The sequence below is a fragment of the Neophocaena asiaeorientalis genome, unplaced genomic scaffold, assembly GCF_003031525.2.
Source record: "Neophocaena asiaeorientalis asiaeorientalis breed wild unplaced genomic scaffold, Neophocaena_asiaeorientalis_V1.1 scaffold254, whole genome shotgun sequence".
NCBI classification, from domain to species: Eukaryota; Metazoa; Chordata; class Mammalia; order Artiodactyla; family Phocoenidae; genus Neophocaena; species Neophocaena asiaeorientalis.
In genome coordinates this window covers 7,577,121-7,583,120 of record NW_020174705.1, presented here as the reverse complement: position 1 = coordinate 7,583,120, position 6,000 = coordinate 7,577,121, and positions in this window count along the sequence as shown.

Below are 6,000 nucleotides of genomic sequence, written 5' to 3'. Positions count from 1 at the left end.
GGTACTTTCAGAAAGAGTTGAGGGGGCTTTTCTCTAGGGTATAGGCTGAGAAAACTAACCTTACTCACCTGGAGTTGCAAGTGCATTTTGTCAATATGACTTTGGGGAATAAATTACATTTCAAGGCCCTTAATTGACCCTGTGCAATTGCTGTTTTCAAGTAAGGACATGTAATGCTCCTTAGCCTGTTTGCATGGTTAGAGAGTCCAGCTCCTCCTCGTAAATAATGTAGGGCAGGTAATTTTTTTTTTTTTAATTGAAGTGTAGTTGATGGGTAGGTAATCTTGAAGTGCTTGATTCTTAGAGTTGGTAGTTTATGTCAGCTAGGAGGAGAAATTATTCAGTCAAACAAAGTGTGTGTGAATTGGTTAAAAACATTCCTCAATCCCTATTGCTGTTTTATAACCATCATAGATGGGCACGGAAGAATACTCCCCCAAGAGTCTCAGCCTTTTCCTCTTCTGTCTTTAGCTTGTAAGGACAAGAAGGAGAACAGATAGGGGCTGGAATGCCTGACCTGCAGAAAGTCCAAAGAAGTAGCTGGTGGAGTGAGGTTGCTGAGCTCGAACCCTAACCCAGCTCCCAGTGGTGGCCAAGCGGCGGCTTCTGATCTGTGTGATATCCTGCCTGTGCTAGCCAGAGGACTCCTCCGTTCTCTAAAGCACTCCAGGTCTCCTGCTGTTACCCATGAGGACAAACTGAGTCTCTTTTCCTACTGAGACCTGGATTGCTTGAGAATGCCAGCTCGTATTCTTACGGGGGCAGAGGAGAAGACATGTGGGGTAGGAGGATGCTAAGGATTTACCCTGCAGTGTGCAGTAAGGTAACCACCAGCCACATGGTGGCAATCACATTCCTTAACTGACTAGCCACGTTTCAAGTATTCAGTCGCCACCCGTGGCCAGTGGCCACCACATTGGACAAGCAGGTACAGCACATGTCCGACAGGGCAGACAGTGTTAGTGGCCAGAGTTCACCGAAACAGTCTGGTTGGATCCTTAGCTAGAGGGTGTTTCTGGTAGCATTAGTGTCACATTGGATGTTGGAAAGATACAATGTGTCCTGGAAAAGCTAAATTAAAATGAGTGAATAAATAGTTCCTGGGCAAACGCTACAGAGCAGGCTTTCTTCGGTTATTTGTGGTGAAGAACCAGTTTTTTTTTTTTTTTTTTAATTTCCAGTCTGTTGTGGACAATTTCTTTCTGTATTTTGTAGACATGCAGTGTAAACAAATTGTTTTAAGAAATGAAATAAAATACACATACACAATGCAAGCCCCAGGTTGTTGTTAAAGTCACATTTCAACAGTTATTGCTTAGAACAAACACGCAGGGAGGATTTGCAGAAACTACGTGTTCATTGCAAGCGTGTATAGACCATTAATATAAGAGAACGTGCTATTGCACTTGTAACTTTGTCATTCCACCATGGTAACTGAACAGTTTTGTGTGAAATAGCAATTCCCCGTATTAAACCTTATTTGCACACTACTTTTTAAAGTAACAAATCATCGCGCTTCCTGCTTGGATGGATGGCATCCCTGCTCCTCATGGAGAATGTTGATCCAAGTCATTTCGATGTTCGTTTTACTAATATGCAAGTGAGTCCAGTGCTGCGGAGGTATACCCCTGAGATTGGGAGCCATCTTCCAGCAGTTTTCCAAAATGTATCCATAAACAGCTCCAACTCTATCCTATAAACTAACATCTGAATTATGTTTCGTTGAAAGAAATGGGTTCTGGGTCCTATTGACTTGGGTTGCAGTTAACCAGCTAACCCTAAACTCTTACAAACTGTAATGGGGTCCCGGGACACGTGACACCACACTCCAGTTTGACAGCGCACCCACTGGCCCAGGCTAGGGTGTTGCAGGAAGTCAGGTTGCTGCAAAGTCTCCCCGCTTGCTCTGTTTCGGTCAGGTCCGAAGAGGGCACCTGCTCTGCTCGCAGGCTGTGTGCAGGCACCTTGGGCTTTGCCACCCCCGCCCCCTGCTTTCTCATCTGGATGTCCCCCAGCACCAGGCCTCATGGCTTGCTTCTGACTCCACTGTACCCTTGTGGCAGCAGAGCTGTACTTGCTGTGCACTCTCAGAGCCTGTTGCAGGGCTTCTGCTCACGAGATAGACATTTATGCAAACCCTCCCGACAGGCAGGTACAGGGCTGGCTGCCCCCAGCACTTGAGTGAAGGCTCTTGGTAAACATGTGCCAGGGAGGGCCGTGATGGGGGGGGTGGGTACTGACCTACAGTGGGGAAGGGGTGGGTCATCGGAGGCTTCACAGAGGAGGGGACACAGCTAAGTTTGAAAAGAGGGAGGGGTGGTGTGCTCAGAGGCAGGAGGTGTAGAATAGCATCATGGGCTTGGGATCTAGAGGGAGAGGATCTGTGGTCCCCAGAGTAATGGTCCACAGAGATGTCTGTCCTAATCCCTTGGAAGCTGTGACTATGTTACTTACCTGGCAGGGGACTTGGCAGGTGCGATTAAGTTCAGGATCCCTAGACGGGGAGATTATGCAGTGTTACTCAGGTGGACCCAGTGTAATCACAGGATCCTTAACCCGTGAAAGAGGGAGGTTGGAGTGGCGTGATGTGAGAAGGCCATTGCTGGCATTGAATGAAGCTGGAAAAGGCCAGGAAGCAGATTCTCCCCTCGAACCTCCAAAAGGAGCCAGCCCTGCTGACACATTGATTTTAGCCCAGTGAGGCCCATTTTGGACTTGTGACCTCCAAAACTATAAAAGAATAAGTGTGTGGTGTTTAAGCCAGTACGTTTGTGGTAATTTGTTCAGCAGCCAACAAAACTAATAATCCAAGAAGGTGGGTAAGAAGCAGTAGGTGGGTGTCCAGTAAACTGGCCTTGAACCTTAGAGAGCTGCGTAGAGGCTGGGAGAGCTTGGCAGCTACCCCTCCCTGGGCCAGGCCCCTGGACGTGAGGGCTGTGTCTGTATCAACTCATTGGCTCCTTACCACAACTCTGAAGTAGATGCAGCATCATCCCCATTTTATAGCTGAGTGAAACAAGGCGCTGAGCAAGTTAAATAACCTACCCAGGGTTGGTGGCAGCGGTGGGATTTGAACCCAAGCCATGTGGCTTCACAGAAATTTGCGTCTCATCATAGTCAGTGGACACTATTTGTCATGAAGACGTTGTTACTGCTTTTTAATTTAAACTGCTGCCTTCTCCCGCGTTTCTTATCTCACCACCCCAAGTGGCAAAGCTGCAGTTGGGCTCCTCAGTCGGAAGATTTTTGTGTGGCTCACCACATGCTTTGAATATAGAAAGTAGCTCACTGCCGAAATCAGCCGGGGCCACCTTATACTTCAGCAAGTGGAATATGGTGGCAGAAGCAAAATAGATGTGTTTTTAAAGGTAGATGCCTCCCTTCTTTGAGAATCAGGTATTCAGTAATGTGATCCTAAGCTGAAATGAATCATCCCTAAAGCAAACCATTCAGGGCTCTGGGCATATGGAGAGATTTAAACTTGAGAAGGCTTGAGCCTTGTCTGCCAGGGCTCAGGGCGAAAGCATACTGCATTTCAGAGGGCCAAGTTCTGTGGAGCTACAAGGTCAGACCTCAAGGCACCTTGTCCCCTCAGGTCCTCCTGTCACCTCACCCTCATGACCCTGCATCTGCACATGAGCAAACTGAGGCTCCTCCAGGCCACACAGATGGCACCAACCTGACTGTACCCCTGCTGTGTCTTGAAGTCCTGACCAGCTGCATTCCTCTCCTCCCTGTCGCCTAAATCATCTGTTTCTTTCTTAAGACAGCAGCTTCCACAAGGTGGAAGGAAAACAGGGTCGGAGGTGCCAGAGCCCGGGATTGCTCAGCTGGGCAGGGGTTGAAAGAAATGAGGTCCTAAGAGGCCAGCCAGTCTCCTCGCTTCACTGACTTCCAGCTAGTTGCGTGGTGGTGTTTCTGTGGCACACACAGAATATCTTCCTTCTGGGCCTCTTTCCCTGACAGTGAGTTTTAAAACATGAGATAGATTCATACATACAACTTAAACAAACTGCTAATGCATTCATCGCTGGGTTGGTGAAATTGAGACCTTCAAGCCAGTGGATTTGGGGTGTCTGGAGAAGATGCAAATAAGCGAGGTAACTCTTGGGCATCCTAGTAGGGGGGACGACCCAGAATGCAAATGATCCGTAGAAGTGACTAGTTCAGCTTCAAGATGTGCGGCGGCCAGCCACACAGATTCACACACTGCCATGCACACGGTAAGGACAGGCGGTCCTGGTGGTGGCTGTGATGGCTGTGGGCTCCTTCAGGATGCCCAGGTCGTGGGGATTGTGATGTTACAGGCATGGTCCCTGGGAGCTGTCAAAAGTCGTCAGAATTATTCTCAAGTTGGTCATTAATTACCTTGAGGGCTACGGGGAAGAGGGAAAATCAGTACTACAAATCTGGAAGTTTTCTGTTATAGCCAGTATTTCCTTGGGAATCAGAGGCTATTATTTGAAATTTCTATTTTGATGAAGTTAAAAGTCCTATACTTTTTAAGGCCTTTTGTTCTTAAAATACTGGTTTCATTTTGGGTATGTTATCAGAGAGCTCTTGGTCACATAATTTTGTATTAGAGCAGAAAGCGACTATTCTACCCCCTACTCCACGGGCCAAGAAACCATGTCTCTGGGGACTTGAAGTGATTTTTAAGTAAAATTAAGTAAACCCTCAGGTCCTATGTCTCACTAGCGCTATTTCAGGGGCTCCATAGCCACCTGTGGCTCGTGGCTTCCGTATTGGGCGGCGCAGCTGTAGACCTTCTCCATCATCACAGAAAGTTCTAGCGGCCAGTTGCTGCTCCAGACCCAGCCTGTGAACTGGGTTTAGCTTTGCCTTTCTAGAAGACGGCCTTGGAGAGGATTGTTCAGAATAACAGAAAACCAGGCATTTTCTTCTGTAAAAACCTGGGAAGAAGTTTCCGCAAACTGGCTCAGCACAGCGCATACTTGGCCCTTCGCCTCAGATCGCTGCTTCAGGCCCTGGGCTGGGGGGTGGTTTACAGAGATGAAGAGGTGATAGGTGTCTTTGCAGAGGGAGAGTCAGCAGGATATAGATGGGTCATGTGAACATGTAATTAATGCAGGATAGAAAGCGATGAATGCCACGAGAGGTGCAGAGAGAGGGCTCTGGAAGTGGGGGAGAGCAATTATGTCTGGGGCAGGGGAGCAGGAAGGCTCCTGAGTAGTACTGGCAGTGGCCGGAGCGGGTGGTTAGGATTTGAGTTCTGGGGGATTTGAGGTGAAAATGGCAGAGATAAGGCCTTTGGGTAGATGAAAATAGAGGCCCCTCTCTGATTCCTGCCCATGTGCATGGATTGTAATGAACTGTGTTTCTTTGCTCTTCTCCCCTTTAGACTTTGAGGCCAGGGAGCATTCTATTCTCTACACCTTGAATAGCAGTTTCTACCAGATAATTGAACGCATTGCATTTTTATATTTTAGTTTCAATAGGACTGGAACATGCCACCATGTTCAATGCCACATAACCTTAATTTTACCTACTTTGGTAACCATTATAAAGGGTTAGATTTGCACCTGCCCTTCTATAAGTCTTTGTGGGAAAATGTTAGTAGTCACCATGAATTTTATTTGTATTTATTATTTATTTTTTCTAGAAAAATTTTATTTTTGACTGCATCAGGTCTTAGTTGCGGCACACAGGATCTTTCCTTGAGGCACATGGGCTCAGTAATTATGGCACGTGGGCTTAGTTGCCCCACGGCATGTGGGATCTTCCTGGACCAGGGATCGAGCCCATGTCCCCTGCATTGGCAAGAGGATTCTTAACCACTGCACCACCAGGGAAGTCCCTATTACACTTCTTGTTGTCAGGATCCTGGGACAGTTTTAAAATTGGTGAGAATCCCAAAGAGCTTCTGGGTAGGTGGGTTATAGCTATCATTATTTGCCAAATTAGAAATTAAAACAGTCTTAGTTACTCATTTAAAAATAATAAACCAGTACATAGTAACACATTTAACATACTGCTTGT